The 20,770-nt window shown below is 43.3% G+C and overlaps 1 protein-coding gene across 1 annotated transcript in view; it reads right to left on the bottom strand.

Moving 5' to 3' along the window:
- GPRIN3 (GPRIN family member 3) overlaps positions 1 to 16,164 on the bottom strand; it is a 34,015-nt gene extending 17,851 nt beyond the window's left edge. The window contains exon 1 of the mRNA XM_063310400.1: positions 15,972 to 16,164. The gene's annotated coding sequence lies outside the window, so the exon portion shown is untranslated. The remainder of the gene's footprint in view (positions 1 to 15,971) is intronic.
- Between the last annotated feature and the right edge of the window lie 4,606 nt (positions 16,165 to 20,770).

Genomic DNA, 20,770 nt, shown 5'->3' with positions numbered 1-20,770 from the left:
CAACAGTGGGCACCATGACCTTGTTGCATTTTGTTGGCACTTCCTTAACTCAAGCACACATTTTCCTGGGCTGATGACTACCTTTAACTGCAATGGAATATCTTTATGTGAGAATCATGCAGCTAAATTGAACTGAACTGGTCATATACACATATAGAATTAAAAGCAAAAAGGGTTCCAGAACTGGCCACTATGCCACGTAGAGGCAATCCCATGTATAATGGTCCACTAAAAGTTCAATAACTTCCAGATAGTGCTGCTTTGGGCTGAAAAACAGGGCAAACCACCTGGCATTTAACAGACTGCTTTCAGCTTAACTGCTTATGAAGGGTGAAGGCCTCTATCACAGGAAAATGGCTGTTCTTAGAAATAACTTCTTCTATTCTTAATTCAGAAGGTAGTCCTTCTGGGCCAATAAGCATCAAACTATGATAAAGTGCTATCATTTTTCACAGCTTCCACAGAAAACCCCAATCTCTAATCAATATCCTGTTTCTTTTTAAAAAATGCAAAATGGTACTGCATTAATAACACGGCCTTTGAGATCTATTTATTCAGAAATTAATTTTACTGCAGCACTGACTTCAAGCTTCTAGCATATGATGAATGGCTAATTGCTGATGCTCACTGGATAACTTTACTGAAAAGAAATCAAATACAGATCCTGGAGAAGATCCAAGTCAAACTTGTTTTGATTTTTGAGGTCAGTAATAAGCAGAAGCAATATAAATTGAACAATAACAAGGTAGAATACCTAACTTACTCCACTCTTAATTTAAAGCAATATGCTATAATCTAGGTTAACATAAATGCATTTGGAAAGATCAGCAACATACTTAGCTTCAGGTCTACTACACATTTAATAGCACTGCAAAGTTGAGTATTATCCACCTACTGCCAGTGGCAGACTGAGGGAAGAGCTGGTCCAGTGAGTTCTGCTTTATGATTCACTTACAAGCTTGGTTTGTACAAGCTGTAATAGAAGTATTGAAGGGAAAAAGACAGCTGCCTCCATATTGCAATGTTTCCATTCCATCCCATCATTATATTTCTTAATGCCTCACTCTTAAGATTCTGGCAGTGTTCATTAATTAACTTCCTAAGCCCAAATCACCCAACCTTGAAATACTTAAAATATGGGATACCGCAATTTATACATGCCCTTTAGAAGTGGGGCAACCTGCATAAAACTGGGCAAAAGCATTCTACACCATAGTTGCTACCTGGATGGGAAAAAAAAAATCTGGAGCAACTGCACTGGAAGCCTTGTCTCAGCTCAGAAACTAAGTAGGGTTGGGCCTGATTGCTATTTGCATGGGAGATCTCCGGGGAATACCACAGCTGAAGGCTAAACTGGGAAGTTGGAAAAGTATCTTGCAAGAAGGCAACAATAAGTGCTTTGGTACTGTGCCAAGGAAAGGTCAAGTCAATGTCTGTGAAGACATCAGAACTTTCAGCTCAAAAGAGGCTTCATTGTTTAATCTCAGACAATATAATAAATTCCTGTTCTTGGGGTGGGATGGGGGATGTGTTTATTAATCAGGAGTTCTAGTAACTAGAACAGTTATTCATGTAAACTTGATACGTACCTTGCTCTATAGTTTTATGTATACAGGTGAGAAGCTGTGGTTACTACTCTGGTTATTATTATTAGTGACAGTAGACCACTGTTACCAACATAACTTCTGTACAGAGTTGGGAATTGGTGCCTAACACTGAAGAATCTGAAAAACAGATTCTATTTTTTAAATCACCAAATATGGAATAGAAATTGATTCAGGTCAAACTAGCTATATAAATGAAACAGCATGTACTAATTTGGGTGAAATACGTTAGCCAGTAAATTTAAGCCTATGTCCAATGGCATTTTCAGGTTGACAACTGAAAGAAATTATGAAACCATCTTTTTCTAATCTGACTGTCCCCAAAAGTGTTGGATTTCCAGTCAGGGATTATGTTAGTCTAAGAATTTGGAAAAGTATATATAATATTCTTTCTTGCTATATCCACATTAGTTTGTTCCCTGGATGTGAAATTCGAATTCTAGTTATTTGTTACCGGCTTTTAAAAAATCTGAAAATAAAATCTTCCAAAATTGCTTACCTAAAAAAGGGCATGCATTAGAATACAGTCAAGGTTTAAACATTTCAGAACCTGCCTCCATCAATTATTTGTATGCAAATAACCAGTATTATTTAAACCCAACAGCTATTAATCAGCAGCAATATAAACCACTATACAGCCAAGCATCTTCATTATGAGCTGATGGTAACAAAGGAATTGTCATAGCCAGACGTGAAAGCCGCCCCCCCTCCCACCACATAGCATGAGGGATTTTCTCCACGTCTCCCCCAATGTCATGTTCACTGTTTCAATGTGCACTGTACATCATAACGTTTCACATGCCATTGTGCTGACGCGCGTTTCTGTTGGGAGGGGGCTGCTGGGAAACCTTGTGCCAAGCTCTCTATCTATGTTCATGTCAATGGAATGTGTTTGGGTTATGTGCTCTGCTCAAGGACTTTTCCCGCGGACCATCAGAAGCCGTTAGGAGCACCTGGGATTGTGAGCCTGAGAAGATTCTACTGGGGGAGGGATCTCGTTTGTACTGAGGGTTTTTTAGTTTGCATTTGGCGCGCTTTTTCCATTCTCAGCTCTCTTTGTGAACCTGCATACTATTCTTTAATAAATCAGATATCTTTGTGATCCTGCTTATGAGTCTGAGAGTGTTTTAGAATAGGCATTCATTACACCCAAATGAATCTAATGCCTACTTAAGATCCTATTGTGTGGTGGCCTCCCAAACACAGTACTGCCTGAGCTGTAAAGATGCATTTTCCCTTATTTAGCCAATCCTTCACTGTTTGGAGAAAAAAACATGTTTCCAAACAAAACATTGATCTTTCTGCAAGAGAAATCTGTTTTCTTAATGGTTGACTTTTTCTAGATTTGCCTATTTCTTCTTTGTATGTCTTTACCACCTGTTTTTATTTTGAGAAAGGTGACTGATGCTCACTGGTGCTCTGAGGATAGCACCATTTTTAACAAAGAACCAGATTATAACTATCTACATCAGTGTTTGTTAAACTTGGCCCCTTTAAGACATGTGGACTTCAAGTCCCAGAATTCCCCAGGCTGGGGAATTCTGGGAATAGAAGTCCACATGTCTTAAAGGGGCCAAGTTTGACAAACATTGATCCACATAAGTTAATACCAATTTAAAACTGCTTTCTTTCCTTACTTCCTCAAAGTTACTAACTTTGGTGTAAGGATTTTTACAGATATAATAAGTAACTAAATATCCACAGTTAGAATACCAGTCTCCACAAGTCTTTGTTTCAGCGAAATACCAGCAGAGTTCAAAGTCCACAAAAACAGATTGGAAATATATCAATCTATTCATGCTTACTATGATTTTGCCTGACTGTTCATTGTTTAATCAGTTGATAAACTACTTGAAACAGACGTTTCCCTACCTTAGTGCCCTCCACAGGTCTACAACTCCACAAATTCCAGCCAATATGGATGGGATACAAGGCAATTTTGTTAAAAGACACATTTTTATTTATTGCAAGGGCCAGCTTGGTGTAGTGCTTAAGGTCCTCACCTAAAAACCGGGAGGCTGTGAATTCTAATCCTCCCCTAGGGATGAAAACCAATGGGAGATCTTGAATGAGTCACTCTCCCCCAGTCCAACCCCTCACAAGGTTGTTCTTTTGGGGAAAATAGGAGGGAACATTAGAACTGCCTTAAGTTGCATAAAATAAAGGTGGTATATGAATATGATAATATCTGCTGTTAAACATCCAGTGACTGAAGTGTTTTGCCAACCCACTATACCTATATGCAAAATACATTATCATTTTATTTTTATACATATATGAGCTGTGTGTGTGTGTGTGTGTGGAGAATGAGAGAGAGAGAGAGAGAGAGAGAATCAGCAGTCCATATTGTTCAACATCAGAAGGACTAGCCTTGATACCTTTAACAACAACTGCCTGAATCATCATCAGTATGCTCATGATACTCAGTTATATCTTTCAACCCCAGGCTGGTCAAGTGAGGCTATCAAAGTTCTGTCTCAGCGCCTGGAGATTGTATGGGTCTAGATAGAGAGGACCTGTCTCTGACTCAGTCCTACCAAAACCAAGTGGCTGTTAGAGTTTGGGCCACCCAGATCTGGGGATATTCCATCGTTGACCTTGGATAAGGTTGTGTTTCCCCATTCAAGGATGGTGCACAGTCACCTACAGCTCCTGCTCAACGAGCAGGTGGCAGTTGTGGCGAGGAAGGCCTTTTCACAGCTTCATGTGGTGTGCCAGTTGTGCCTATTCCTGGATTGGGAGGCCCTTCAGACAATCACGCATACCCTAGTCAGCTCATGGCTTGAGTATTTTACAGGAATGTGCTCTACATGAGGTTGGCTTTACAAGCCATTTGTAAGCTTCAACTACTGTAGTCTACAACACAGCAGCCGAGAAAGTGATGGGTATGCCTCAGTGTGCCTATGTGACATCACTGCTTCGTGAGCTGCACTGGTGATTGGTATGCTTCCAGTGCAATTCAAGGTGCTGGTTATGACCTATAAAGCCATACAAGGCATAGGGCCTGGTTGTTCGAGGGGCTGCCTATCTCCTGTGGTGTCTACCTGGTTGATTTTAACTGTCAGGATTGGCATGCTCTGGATTCCTTTGATTAAAAAATGACACTTATCAGGACCCATGAATTGTACCTTTTTGGTTAAAATGCCTGCCCTGAGAATGAGGTTCTCTAAGATCCATGGGGCTCCCACCCTGCTGGCATTCTGAAGACCTATAAACGCCTGGCTGTTCTCCCTTGTGCTAGGGTGCTTGCGGCCCCCTTTGTTGGATGTCAGCTGTTGGTGGGGTGTTTGGAGGTTTGCCAGATTCACCATTTTTGCTCTTCTTCCTTTTCTTTGTCTGAGTCTGGTTTTGTTGTTCCTTTGTCTCTGTTTGTATATTGTTTTGGTGCATTGTGAGCTGCTCAGAGTCATTCAAAGTTAGGCAGCATCAAACTGAACAAACAAACAAACAAACAAACTTGTTAAGGCCTCCTGTCCTTTTAAAAAAGACATGGAGGTACTTTCACCATTGTGGCTGCGCTCTATTTTTATACTGGCTCTCTGCATTGTGGATTTAAAGTACAAAATGAAGCATTTATTAGCACACTGTCACTAAGTTACAAAGAGCTGCGAAATATGGCATTTACATGCAGTCCCCTTGAGAATTTAAAGATTTCAGTTGCCCTCCAGGATTTCAGATCGGGAGTGACAGGAGTCTTATCTGATGGAATGGATAAGCATCCGGAGTTACTATATCAGGTAGTTTCACACGTAACCTATGCAGATAACCTGTGATTACAGAATGATGCTTATTAACTTATCCATGGCCATCTTCAGCAGAAGACATAAAGTCTTCATCTACCATTTGTGTGTCTGTGTGTGTGTGTTCTGGGAGCATATGTGGATATTCTGTCTGTCTGTCTGTTATTGCTCCTGTTATAAGATAAGATCACTAGAGACTTTAAGCATTAAATAAATGCCGTCTGGATACAGTTATTACTGCTTTCAACCAAGAAAATTCAATGGAAGCTGCATGTCCAGTGGCAGTATACCTCAGAAAACCAAAGGCTGGGAAACAAGAATCAGAAGAGGGCCAACGTTTTCATTTCCTGATTGGTTGATCACTGCTGGATACAGGATGCAGAACTAATAAATTCTGCAAATCAGATCTAGAAAAGCAAAGGTATTTATTCTTTCAAGAAACTGAAAGTTAATCATACTAATAATAAGCATAGTTACTAGGAAAACCACATTACCTCAATGTCATACTTTCCAGGTGAGAAACAGGAATGGGCAAACCAGATTTTACACCACAATCTTATGCCTGTCACCTTTTATGCAAATTCTTTTGCTTCTGGGTCTTATTCTCAGGTATTTTATGTATGTATGTATGTATGTATGTATATCCTATAGGACTCTAGCCTTGCTTACTACTGTCTATAGAGGCCAAGTCAAAACCAGATGGAGTTTAATGACATTGCACAGACCACTGATGAAGAGCATGGGCTGAAATTTGAGGATAGCCTCTACCATTCCTTCAATCTTGGGAGTATCCTTCCTAACCTGTAGTCACATAAAATCTTGATTTTAAGTGTTCCCTGCAAGTTTGGGATCAAAAAGTGCTTTCTCATGATGGGTGTTAATCTTAATCACCAAGTTTCAATAAATATTTTAAGTGAGATCAAATGGTTGGTTGGGCCTTTCATTATGAAACAAGAACCCTTTTACCATTCCAGCAGTCATTTTGCTTTTGTCCTAAAGTCAGCTTTCAAAAATAACTTTTTTTAAAAAAAGGTGTCAACATTACAAGAGTTTGTCCCAAAATGTCTCATAGGCTGTTCCTTTGATGGATGCAGAGATCAGGTTCAAAAGCAAATTAAATAGGGCAGTATTTCTCAACCTTGGCGACTTTAAGATGTGTGGACTTCAACTCCTAGAATTCCCCAGCCAGCCAAATTTGGAAGTTGAAGTCCATACATCTTAAAGTTGTACAGGTTAGAAAATTCTAGCACTGTCCTGACTCTGTAGTCAGTAGACAACCTTCCATGTAGCTGCACTTCTAGGAAATGTGTGGGCATTTGGCTGCTTATGAAAAAAAGAAAGGGAGAAGAAAGGAAAGGGAGAAATACCATCTGGATGGGAGGGGGAGTGACATGGTTTCATGGGAAAGGGGACTAACTAAGGGAATGTAGTTTTTAAAGTTAGGTTTAATTTTATGTGATATCTAATTGTTTTTTTTTCTTAGTCTTTCTTGGGGGGGTGGTATGTCAGATCCCCCTGATCAAAGGTTTTACAAAAACCCTTATTGGAGCATCTACCATCATTTCCTCCTCCAAGGAATGGCCTCTGTGTCGCCAGATGGGAGGGGGTGTGAAGTTGGAGTGTGAAGTGGTTTATTATGGCTATGGTGGACATCAAGGACACGGGGTTGAGGTATGCCAGGAATACCATCTGGATGGGAGGGGGGCTGACATGGTTTCATGGAAAAGGGGACTAACTAAGGGAATGTAGTTTTTAAAGTTAGGTTTGAGCGGGAACTCTTTATTCGCAGCTTGCCTTCTGTACCGTTCATTACGCTTCATTAAAACAGTTAAGGAATCCCAGCTCCTGACTGTGATTGTGTGAATGCTCGAATGATCAGGTGCTGACATTAAGCTGCAAATCCATCTTTTCAAAAACTCTTCCTGAGCAAGTAAATCAGCTGAGAGTTGACGAATCATGCCTAAACATGGAAAATCCCAGGCTAAGCAGCCATTGCCTTTACCGTCATTGGAGAGGACAGTGCTGTATGCCAAAGGGGAAGAAGAAAAAGTTGAAACAGAGGAGAGCTCGGGGAGCAGGGACAGCAAGTGCGAGATGGAACCCCGGCTCAACACTATGGAGTTGGAAAGTGTCCTCCGCTCCCTCAATTACGTGAGAGAGCCTCAGACGCCAGGCATTATCATAGAAGAACCACAGATGGGTCCTTCCCAGCCCGGTGCCAGAGAGGAAGAGAGAAGAGCCCCTCCACCCATGGAGGCACAAGTAAGGGTACAGAGTCCAGGGTCGCATGGGACTATACCAGACCACAATGGAACTCCGCAAGAAATGCGGAGCCTGGAGGTGAGGATATCTGCTATGGAAGTGGTGTTGCAGCAGGTATCGAGAACCCTGGAGACCATGGCGTACCCCTTGGCAGAGGTCTCAACTCAGCTATCCAGAGTGGCGTCGCCGGACTCACGAGGAAGATGCCATACCCTAACCCCAACCCGGGATTTCAAATCCCCAGTGAGGTGCTGGCGGAGTGAAGGCCACCAAGAGATCCAAGGCGACTGGGGGAGAGCTCTGCCCAGTGGGATGACACCGGCTGCGACCCTGAAAGACATACAAGTTATGTTTGATGGAGATCCATGACAGTTGGCATTCTTCTTGACCAACATGTCCATATACATGAAGGAATATGGGTCTTGCTTTCCCACCGAGTACAAGAAAGTGAGCTAGGTAGGCGCCAGGCTTCGGGGACCTGCGGCAGAATGGTTTGTGCAACTGCATGATGCCATGGCCCCAGAGCTGAACAGCCTGCAAGACTTCATGAGGGCACTGAGAGACCGGTTCAAGGACCCACTTGACAAGATGAGAGCGAAGACAGGTATCCAGCAACTTAGGCAAGGGGGAAGGACTGTGGCAGAGTATGCCATGGAGTTGAAAGCTCTTGCTGTAAAAGTTATGGACTGGTCAGAAACCACTAAGATTGATTACTTCAAAGGGGGCTTGCAGCCAGAAATCCTGAGATGGGCGCTCTGCCACGGAGACCACCCCCCCCCACTTTGAAAGAATGGATCTGCCTAGCAGGGGAGGTGGAGAATACTCAATACCAGTTCTGCCGGCAACTCCGAGCGCAAACAATAGGAATGAATGGCATAGCCCCAGGTCAATTTCTCTTCACTCAGCGAAAACTGTTCCATGACAAGGAGGACCTAAAAGACTGCCCAGGGAAAAGAGGCAGCTGTTTCAAATGTGGGAAGGACACCCACAGAGCAGCAGAATGCCTATGCAGGGAGTCCGACGCACCGAAAGGAGGAACCAAACTGGCTAAGACCCCACTGACCAGACGCAAGGCAGCCGCTGCAACAGCGCTAGCCTGAAAGGATCCAGAGGTGAAGTCCCTGATGGACTCTGGCGAAGACTCCGAACAGGAGGAACTGGAGCCGGTGGGAAATGAATTTCACCTGTTCTAAATCGCGCCCATGAGCAGGTGGAAACTCCAGGGTGCAACATGACTACTTTGGAGATAGGAGACAAAGAAGACCCTTTGGTGAGTGATGATTGCCCCACCTTGCTGGTGAAAGTAGAACTAAAAAACTTAAGAACCCGGCACAAAGCCAATCTGACAGCTATGTTAGACTAGGGGTGCACAAAATGCTTAATACACCCCGCCCTAATTGACACACTGAGCCTTAAAACCAAAAGACTTAAAAATCCAATTATTTTCACCCAGATGGACGGTTCTATTGCCCATGGGGGTCCCGTTGAATTCCGAACTGAGACTTTGGCCATGAGGTTGGGGGGGGGGGGTATAAAGAAACCTTGCAATTTATTGTAGCCCCTATCGCCAACTATTCTATCATCCTGGGACTCCCATGGCTAAAGAGTAGAAAACCACAAATCAACTGGGACTCGGGTGCTTTATTGTTTAACAATGGGGCTGGCAACCTCTTTACTGTACCACAAACCAGGCGAAATGTAGCTGGCATTCTCCTCAACCACACCCCTCCAGCAGAACCTATGGTACAGCCCGGCATCCCACCCAAATGTACTGACTTTCTGGATGTGTTTGATGAAAAAGAGTGTGACCAATTGCCTCCTCACTGGAAAACTGACTGTGCCATTGAAATTGACCCAAAGGCTAAACTACCCAAGCCAAAAATGTATGCTATGACACAAACTGAGAAACAGGTTCTCAGAGAATTCATTGACAAAAACTTAGACAGGGGGTTCATTGAACCTGCCAATTCACCTTTGGCAGCCCCAGTACTCTTCCAGGCGAAAAAGGATAGTTCTCTGAGATTCTGCACAGATTACCATGGAATAAATGCCATCTCAATAAACAATCAATACCCTCTCCCCTTAATGAAAGACATGCTATCACACCTATCGAGAGGATAAGTATTCACCAAACTTGACCTCAGGGAAGCCTACTTTAGAATTTGAATTCGGGAGGGGGATGAATGGAAAAGAGCATTTAACTGCCCTCTGGGTTCCTATCAATACAAAGTCCTCCCATTTAGGTTGGTGGGGGCCCCTGGAGGGTTTATGCAATATATCAATGAGGTCCTCCATGAACATTTGTACAAAGGGGTCCTGGTTTACTTGGATGACATTTTAATCTATTCTGACTTCAAAGACCACGTTCAGCTTGTCAAAAAAGTCTTGGGAAAACTAAGAGATGCTAAGCTGTATGCCAAGCTCTCTAAATGCGAGTTCCACAAATCCCAACTGGACTATGTGGGCTATTGTACTTCTTCCAAGGGCGTCGAAATGGATCCTGCCAAAGTACAAGACATTATGGGGTGGGAACCTCCTCGCACCAAGCGTCAACTTCAAAGTTTTCTAGGCTTTGCGAATTTCTATAGAAATTTTATCCCCCAATTTGCTCAAATTGCTTTGCCTCTAACTGACTTGTTCAAAAACTGGAGGGAGGGGGGAAACCCGGAAAGTTACCTCCCCAGGGGCTAGACTTGCCTGGACTTCTGATTGTCAAACCGCTTTTGACCGTTTAAAGCTTCTTTTTACTAGAGAACCCATTCTAGCTCACCCAGACCCAACTTGCCCCTTTATTGTGCAAGCAGATGCTTCTGACTCAGCTATCAGGGCAGTTTTGGTTCAAAAAGATGAAACAGGTTTTCCCCGCCCCTGTGCATACCTCTCACGCAAATTTTCAGACTCTGAGAGCAACTGGTCCATTTGGGAAAAAGAGGCTTTTGCTGTAAAAACTGCTCTCACACATTGGAGGCATTTGCTAGACGGTGCTCGTTATCCCTTTGAGGTTTGGACTGTTCACAAAAACCTCCAAGCTTTACAAACCCCCAGGAAATTGAATGGCAAACAAATTAGTTGGACTCAATTTTTTAGCCGTTTTAATTTTACCCTAACTTTCCTGCCTGGCAAGAGGAATTTTCTTGCTGATGCACTTTCTCGCCTCCTGCAATATCACACTGCCCAAACTCAAACTGTAGACAGTTTTCTCTCAGAAGCAGCTTGGAATGGCTTGTGTAATGTGCAAACAAGCAGTAGCCAGGAAAGTGAAAGTGCAGGCTGACCTAAAAGAGGAACTGCTTCAGGCGCACCCTAACAATCCCTGGCTACAATGTAACAAAGCGCAATTAACTAAAATTGACAATGTCTGGTATTGTAATAGCAAAATCTATATGCCTGAATCTCTTCACCAGACAATTTTACATCGCTCCCATGATATCAAATCTGCAGGGCATTTTGCCTTTACAAAAACTCTTCACTTGGTGAGGTGCCAATTTTGGTGGCCCTTCCTTCATGCTGATGTACAGTCCTATGTCACCTCATGCCATGTCAGTGCCCAGGCGAAGAGGAAGGGGGGGAAACCACAAGGACTTTTACAACTCGTAGCCTCCCCCAAGGCTCCATGGAAAGAAATCGCCATGGATTTTATTGTAGATTTACCTGAGAGTAAAAACAAGACTGTTATTTGGACTGTAATTGATTTGTTTTCCAAGCAAGCTCATTTTATACCTTGCGCTAAAATCCCAACTGCTTAACAATTAGCCAAGCTATTTCTCACTCATATCTATAAAATCCATGAGTGTCCCATGCATATAATTTCCGATAGAGGTGTCCAATTTACTTCCAAATTTTGGCGGGCATTTTTGAAATTAATTGGCGTCTAGCAATCCCTCAGCTCGTCAAGCCATCCACAGATGGATGGAGCGACTGAATGGGCTCAGTCTACTCTAGAGCAATTCTTACGCTGCTACATTAGCTTTGAACAGGATGATTGGGTGGACCTCCTCCCTTTTGCTGAGGTTGCTTATAATAATGCAGTTCACCAAAGCACTGGCTTTTCCCCTTTTCATATTGTTTATGGCCAGGATTTTGTTCCAATACTTGAACTTCAAATGCAATCCTTGCCTGACTCCTCAGTAGCTGACTAGGCTGCCCAGATCGCCACTAATTGGCCGGTCATCTGCCAGGCATTAGATCACACCCATGAAACTCAGAAAAAAATTGCTAACTGGCACAGAAGCCCAGAATGGAAATTTAAAGTGGGCGATCTTGTTTATCTCTCCACCAAATTTTTATGCTCACAACAACCCTTAAAGAAGCTTGCCCCTAAGTTTGTTGGACCTTTCCCCATTACAAAAATTATTAATCCTGTAACTGTTCAATTACAATTACTCCCCACCCTCAAACGGCTTCACCCTGTTTTTCATTGTAGCTTGCTTAAACCTGCACTGGAACGTTCTAAGTGGAATCAGCCTACTGCAACCCCTCCACCCATCATGATCGATGGCCATCAGCATTTTGAAGTTAAAGACATTCTGGACTCTCGTTTTTTTTTGCAAATCTTTACAGTATTTGATTCAATGGAAGCATTTTCCAGATCCTGAGTGGGTTAATGCATGTCATGTTAATGCTCCTATTTTAACCAAAAACTTTCATGCAAAGTATCCTTCTAAGCCCTCTCCTTACTAACCTCATTGTTTAATTTTATGTGATATCTAATTGGTTTTTTTTTCTTAGTCTTTCTTGGGGGGGTGGTATGTCAGATCCCCCTGATCAAAGGTTTTACAAAAACCCTTATTGGAGCATCTACCATCATTTCCTTCTCCAAGGAATGGCCTCTGTGTCGCCAGATGGGAGCGGGCGTGAAGTTGGAGTGTGAAGTGGTTTATTATGGCTATGGTGGACATCAAGGACACGGGGTTGAGGTATGCCAGGAATACCATCTGGATGGGAGGGGGGCTGACATGGTTTCATGGAAAAGGGGACTAACTAAGGGAATGTAGTTTTTAAAGTTAGGTTTGAGGGGGAACTCTTTATTCGCAGCTTGCCTTCTATACCATTCATTACACTTCATTAAAACAGTTAAAGGAATCCCAGCCTCCTGACTGTGATTGTGTGAACGCTTGAATGATCAGGTGCTGACAATAGCAAAAATCACTTCTAAGGTTCTCAATAAGTTCAACATTGGAATCTCCCTTTTACCTTCTGTAGGGCAAAGGTAGCAGTGCAAGAAGGTGAAGGACAATTTGCATTTCTAGACTGCAGCAAGTCAGACTGCCCTAAGTTAAAAGACAGGCAATGCAGGATGCCCACATTTTCTCTGCCATTTTTCTAGGTGCATCCTCCTCTTTTTATTTAGATAAATGTGGAGCAGTGTGGCAAAATGATAGTACCAGTCACAAACACAGCGATGCTTTACTGAATTTATTTCCAACTAAATGGGGGAGTGAAGAACACACTATGTTATTTTCTTGGATGATGTGGTTTGCACCCTAAAGTATATGAAGAACAAGTATCTGGGGAATCATTGTTCATCCAGTCCTACCTGTTCCATTTAGCTCTTCCATTAGCGGACAGCTAGGCTGCTGGAAAGTGCAGGGGCATCGTTACATAAGCCTTCTAGGCCTTCTAATTCTTATAATAAGAATCCTCAACTACTGCAGGGTTTACAGCTCCATGGAAATCCACATGATTTGCATCCAGAAGGAATCAGGTTCAGTCGCCAGCATCACTAGTACCACCGATATCATCCTTCTTTCTTTAAGAACCTTCTTGCTTGCTGGTTAGGAATTCTGGGAGTTGTAGAGCCAACACATCCAGATTTCCCCAGGACTGAAAAGTCCTAGCAGACAATGGGATAAACTCCTATTTGAGAATGCCCTTGCAAGCAGACAGGATCAGGCCAGATAGTCAAGCAATCTAATTAGGGTTCATCACCTAACATTGACACTTTTATTTTGGCACAAACTAAGAAAATGTACAGCTAAATAAATATTGATATCATCATCTTAGCACTCTTTACAGGTTAGTGAGCAAGACCGCAATTGGATCAACACAATATAATATAACCTCCTAGCTTCAATGCTGAGCAGCGACTCAAATCTCCCTCTGCATAGCCAATTGCCTTTTCTCTATCATCCTGTTTATACCCCCAAATGGTGCAAGCACATTGCTATGGACCAGTTTGTAGATTAATGAACCCAACATGAAGCAGCCTAATTTTACAATACACTTCACCCAAGTTGAAAATATGTGCGAAGACATATATGGGTCAACCCAGAAAATTCATGGGGAAGCACTTTTTGTAAAAATGCAAATATTTCTTTTCTTGCTCAGGCTTTTCCTGTCTGTCCCCCAACCAGTCAATCAAGGATCTGAAACATCAGTGGGAGAGTTAGAAGCCACAAGCCTGCATTTTGTTTTTCTGAGGTTGTTGCGTTGTCTTCTAATCACCTGTGCCGGGGCAGCATTTCGAAGCTGTGACCGTTGTGTTGCTATGGTGATGACTCTTCTCTACCGGATGGCAAAAATAAAATGAAAAAACCCCCACCAAAAAGCTAATGACACTGCAGCAAAAATAAGATGTGAAAGGCTCCAATATTCTCACCTAGTCCCATTCATGTCAAATTGGTGTTTTTATAGGAGAATTTCCTAGTGGACTATGAGCAGACATTTTCAGCAGGAAAAAATCCTTGGTCAAAAGCCCCAACAGGATATGCTATTGTTCTTTCAAAAAACACAGACTATTGGTCCTTTTTTTTTTTTGGTCTTGAACTTCCCTCCCCATAGTTTTAAAAAACCTCAAGGTTTAACTGTTTTCTCAGAACACCTATCTTGTGTGGCTCACTGTATCTGTAGACAAACCACTCCTTAGAAGCAGGAAAAGGAAAGTCAATGAGTTTAAAGCTGTTTTAAAAATGGGGTGGTAGTGGTGGCAAAGAGAAAGGGAAAAGAAATGCCTCCTTCTTCCAAACAGAGTTACTGAGGAGCATTTCCCTGTCATTAGCCCGCCTGTGGAAGTTGGGGATTATTCAGCAAACAGAAGACATGTTGAAAGGCTGTGTTCTCACAACAAAACCTGAGTCATCTCTCTCACAAAAGTATCACTGGGAGTAACAACATCTGTTCTTGTGTAAATTCCATTTATGAATGGGCAGAAGCAATGCTGGGAAGAAGCCCTGATTTCCTTTGCTTCAGAACACTCCTCTTTGGGGTGTATCATCTCTTCCCTGTTTTGGGTTCAATTTCCCATCATCCTCAGCCCCATTAGCCTAAGGCAGGGTTTCTTAACCTCAGTGACTTTAAGATGTATAGACTTCAACTCCCAGAATTCCCCATTCAGCATGTTGAAGTCCACACATCTTAAAGTCCCCGAGGCTGAGAAACACTGGCCTAAGGAATGGAGGGTCTCTTCAAGGTGTCACCCTGACCTTGCATTTGGGACAAGTTCCAGAGGTTTTCTTTTCAGAATAATTCATCTAGCCAAGTTTGTACATGTCACGCCTCCAGGCCTTGGTTCAATCCCTTTCTTTTTTCTGCAAAAACTTGGCATTGTAAGTGTCCTTCAATTCCTTCTCTGGGGGGTGGGATAACTCTAAAAGGCATCGCATATTGGGGGAGAGGAGGCAGGGACAGGGTTGAAGCCAATTTTTTAACAAGGACAACAGAAGAATGATAGTTTGGGATCAGATCACATCTAATCTAGGGGAAAGATGAGGGAAGCCCTTTTCAAAAATATCTTTAGTCTCCCCACCAGCCCACATGCAATAGAAACCCCAGGCGTGTGAAACTTGCACAGAATCCTACTCCACATTTGTTTGCAAAATACACCCTAGGAGGAAAGTTGTTTCCTTTGATCTAAGCCTGGCTTTTTGGGGGGGAGGGGGATGTTGTTTTACACATCGAGCAGAAGCAAGTGGTGAAACGATCAAGATAGTTGTGAAACATTTTCTTGGCTCTTAGACCTGTAGCTCAGAGGGAAGCCCTGCTTACCCCCCAGCTAGCAGTACTTAGGGCTGCGAACCAAAAGTACTTAGGACTGCAGCCTGCCCGGCCCATCTCATGCACATTTCATAGAACCACAACGCTGGAAGGGACCATAGAGGTCATCTAGCCCACCCCCATGCTCAGGGCAGAATCCACTAGAGCATCTCTGGCAAATGACGACTTTCTCGGAAGTAAACCAGAATTCAATAGGAGTTCCCGAGAAGGAAGCCAGGAAAGGCTGGCAGCTTCAGTCAAAACACGCCCGCCTGGCTGTCAAGGGAAACTGCTCTCCCTAACAAGGGAGGCGTCGCGCCTCTCGCCCGTCCTCCCAGATGCTCGCGAGCCCTCAGGCAGCACCTCGCCGCTCGGCAAGCCGCGGCTTCCTCACCTCGCAGCAGGCAGGAGGAACCGGCTGCAGCCGCCGCCGCGGTAGCAGCGCAGACCTCTGGCCGGTTGACCTTGCGGAGAGATTCCTCATCCGAGCGCCTTCCCCGCAGCCCTTCGTGGGAAACGGGGACCATTCAGCCAGGTGCGAAGCCACCCAGCGGACGCTACCCCGGCCCCGCCGGTTATGCGGACGCCCCGGAGGAGTCGGAAGCGCCGGGGCTGGGGCTGGCAGCGGCGGCGCCCTGGCTTCCACGCTCAGCGCTCCGGGCGGCGGTGCAGGTGCCTCCCGAGCCGGGGAGGGCGGACGCTCTCCCCGCGTCGGGCAGGGTGGTGGCTGTTTCCGCTGCGAACGGCTGGGAGCAACTGCTGCTTCGCGCCTGCCTGCCCGTCCTCTGAAGCGGCAAGAGCTGGGGGAGCTCACCAGGCGAAAGGGACCGGCGCGTCACAGGCACGCAGTGTGGGGAGGTCGGGGAGGAATCGAAGAGGCGGCGGAGCTGCCCCAGCGCCGCGCCAGAGAGGCGGAGCCGGAATCGAGCCCCGCCGGCCTTCCCCCGTCGGTGGGGAAACAGCTGCAGCTCGACTCGTCCTTGGGCGCCGTAAAGTAGTTTGTTCTGGGGCATCTGCAAGCGGAGACCAAAGAAACGGTGCCTCTTGCCCACGTGCAGAATTCTCTGACGTCGCCCCCCTTCCGCGCTCACCTTTGCGCAACCCAGATCCGTAGACGGGCTTCGACGTGCCTGGAATTAAGGGACAGGCTTCCAGTAGTTCAGAGTGGCTGTTTCCAGAGATAGATGGGAAGCTCGCCTGTTACTCAGTGGTTTAGTAGTGAAGCGTTGAAAACACTGCAGGAAAATAGATTTTTAAGATGAATTACAAGGTTAAGGGACCCCCTCCCCCCAAAGGAACCAGCACCACAAAACGATTATATCTATCTATATCTATATCTATATCTATATCTGCATGCCATCTTTGTTGTGCAAATAAAAATCAACCTAGAGGGGATTTTGAGAACATGGGGACACCTTTGTAAAATGGCTACTAGAGTGGTTCGTCCATTCATGAAATGGCTGCTGTGGGCAGAGAAGGGAACATGGCCAGTGGCAAAATACTGACTTTCCAGAATGCTACTTACCACCCTTTCTATTCCCTACAACTACAGCTTATTTGGTAGCACCTCTGCTTCCAAACTTCTTTGCTTCCCTACATATTTCCTGCCAAAGAACTAGGCCCATCCTTTTTCATTTTCCAAGGAATTTTATGGGATGCTTGAAGCCCATGCTTTGCAGCCTGCTGACTTTACTTCTTTTTTTTCCAGCTAAACTATGGAGGGGGGGATATAAGATGGGGAAATGACGTTGCATGGTGACATTATTATGCTAGCCTCACCCCTTTTGTACATGCATAGATAAGAGGTGGGGCTCATGTTGCAAAATGCAATGCATGTGTTGCTATTTTGACAAAATGGAAGCTTCTGCTGGTGGGTGCTGAGTGAAGTGTAAGTGGGCATAAGTGTATGGGTGCCACATGTAGGACCCTATTTGTGGATTTACTAACTTCAGGGAGAGTCAAACCCATTATAAATGAAGTGCAGAGAGATTCAGGGCCAGTGCAAGGAAGCACTACATGACGCAATGCACAACTAAACTCTGGAATTTGGGACCATTAGATGTGGTGATGGCCACCTATCTAGAAGGTTCTTAAGGGGACTGGACACATTTGCAAGGGACCGAGTATCCATTACTGCTAGTCTTAATGGCTGTTTACTAGCTCCTGACTCAGTCTGAGGAGAATGCTAGAAGAGAGCTATCACTCCATGAGGACCCCATAATGTTCATCTGCTCTGTGTGGTATATTGCCTATGACGTCTGTCATGGACAATCATGTTATCTGTATGACAGGAGATGCTGTCTCAGCACTGTGGTGATGTTTCCTTTTTCACTGCGTTCCTAACTCCTGTTTTCCCCCCTCTTAGCTCTATTGGGTTAGACATGACTGACTTGTTTTTCACATTTTAAAGCTCTGTCATCTTTTTTTTTTGAGATATGGCAATAGACGTCCATACCATAGATTAGTATAAGAATTACCTCATCATTAAGGAATTTTTTTTTGTCATGGCCGTCATATACAGAATTATTTTCATTGAGCTATCTACTATAACCCCTAACGATTTGCACTTTACTCACTTCACTGAGCCCAAAACTGGTTACAGACCACAGTGGTTGGGTGCACACCACATGTGAATCCAAAATTACACAAGCTACAATGCTATAGTTGTACAACACACTCAAGATTAATTGAATCAGGCCTATCCAACCAGCTTTTCTCATTGCAGACATCACACTGAACTGAACAGATGCTAGGAGGATTCATACAACATCTTAGGCTAAGATATGGCTGACTACTTTGTCATACAGACATATCCAGGAATGAAGCAAAGATGGTCAAGTAGCTGCTCCCAGATATTCTGAACTCAGTTCGCATCAGCTTCAGCCACACTTTTAATGGACAGAATGTCATGACTACTGATGGTGAGCAGGAGGGGGCCCCCATCCAGGGGGAAAAACGCATGCATAGTTTCCTTCAAAGAAAGTCAGAGCAGACTCGCCTTGAGTTTTGGGTTTAACTGTGTGGGTTTCCTACGGTCTTTCAGTTTGGCAGGATTTTCTATCTACCAGAGTAGTTCAATAAACACTAGAGACCATCTCAGTGTGGTTCTTCGCTCTAAGTTAGGACACAGAATGAGTTAAATCTGGAGAAAGGATTTCAGTGAAATAAAGGGAGGTAGCATAACAGAGGTGTTCCATGCATTTGGGGCAGGGAAGGAAAAAAGCTGAGACGGGAAGCATTTTGATGGTGGTCATTGGTGGCAGAAAATAAAGGTTGCCTTTTCAGTGGAAGATTGCAGTAATCTAACCTGGAGGCTGTCAAAGTGTGCTTTAGTTTAACTAATGTGAACAGTATGTACTGCACTCACAAAGACTAATCCCTCCCCCATTGACTCATATCAGTCAATCAGTCAGTCAGTTTAGACCAGTACAAGCAATGTGCCCATGAGTGCTCTGTGATCTTTCTTAAGAGACAGTAAATAAAATTTAAGACAAAGTTAAAATGCATGTATAAAACAACCTGGTTAGAAGCCAAGAGTAAAGTCCAAAAGGAGCAATCTATGTCTAGGTTATAAAAGTAGTATCTAAAATTACATAAAATGTGATAACATGTAAAATTACACAAACATGATGGCATCTAAAATTTATGTAAAATGTGATAATATGTAAAATTACAAAAAAATTGAAAATATCTAAGATTACATAGAATACATCTTGGCCCATCAGAAGCAGATCTTACATGCTGCCGGGCAAAACCTAGCCATGTGCGCTGTAATAAAAGGCAGTTCATCAATGAGCAGCATCTGGGCATAGGCCAAGTCTGAGCAACCACAATATCTGCTATCAGAGGGAGGATAAATCTGGTTCGAGTATCTCTGTAAAAGGAGCAGTGAAGAAGAACGTGTCCTGTGGTTTCCACCTCTCCAGAGTCAAAGGGGCAGAGCCTTTCAGCCAATGGTACTTTTTAATACATGCCATCTAATAATGCAGAGGAGAGAGCATGATATTGTGCAAGAGAGCATTTCAGCTCTCTGAAACGACCTGAGTCCCCAAAATTCAAAACTTCTGCAGTTGTTCAGTTTTATGAGCAGGCTTCTGAATCATATCAGATATGTGTATATTCCCTATCTTGTTCCATATTTGGGAGTTTAGAAACATAAAAATATAAAAAGCTGCCTCTGAGATCATTGGTCCAAAGAGTCCAGTACTTTCTACACTAATTAGCAATGAATTTTCAGGATGTCATCCAGCTCTGTCTGGAAATCTGGTGACTGAACCTGGAATTCTTTGCATGCAAAGCATGTTCTGTACCACTAAGCTGCAGTCTTCTGGCATCAACCTTCATTATTATGCCAGTTCTTTTTCTAGAAGGAACAGCAATATTAAAACATTTTAAAAGCTGAGCATTTCCAGTAGCATTATTTATACAAATGACCTGAGTTGCTTCTGAGTTTCTTTTCTAGCTTTTAAGAACTTTGTCTCAAAATTATGAAAATGGAAAGCCCATTATGCAGTTTGCCATTGGAAATCTATTTATATCTCAGCAGCATCCATAAACATCAGCTTCTGTCTGTTTAGCACAGCCTATTTTAGGAGTTGGCTAACAGAGATGAAGCTGAAGAAGTAATGTTCAAGACAATAATTATCCTGGTTTTTCTCAGAGATATACGTGTAAATTTACTTTTTCTTTATGAGAGTATAAAGATGTGTTCCAGCTTTTAGTCCAATCTTAAACTTGGTAATCCAATTAAAGCCTCAACCAAATGAGACCCATAATCACATATCTTCTACTTAACATTTTTTAAATACCAAAAGTAACCTCAAGAGAGAAGAGAATCTACCATACTTAATCTGTTCAGTTACAACTACTTTTCCTCTTGAAAATTAGTTAGTCTCTGGGTTGTTTTTCATCTGCAAGAGAAAAGATATAGATACTCATATTTTCTTCCAGGGCTCTAACAGTAATAAGAAAAGACAAGGATTTGGGAGTGGGGTAGAAAAAGCCTGAAAAAAAATATTGCCACTATTCTTTTCAGAAGCTTATTTATTTATTTTCTTGCTTGCTTGGCTTACAGTCTGTTCCAATCAGCCAATTCTGAGTAGCAGAACACTCCCCCAAATCTGTAATTTGGGTTGAATATATAATGAAATGAATACATAATAAACAAAAATTAAAACCCAAATCATACATTAT

Source organism: Candoia aspera, chromosome 8 (genome assembly GCF_035149785.1).
Source record: "Candoia aspera isolate rCanAsp1 chromosome 8, rCanAsp1.hap2, whole genome shotgun sequence".
Classification (NCBI taxonomy): Eukaryota; Metazoa; Chordata; class Lepidosauria; order Squamata; family Boidae; genus Candoia; species Candoia aspera.
This window is presented reverse-complemented; position numbering and strand designations above follow the sequence as displayed.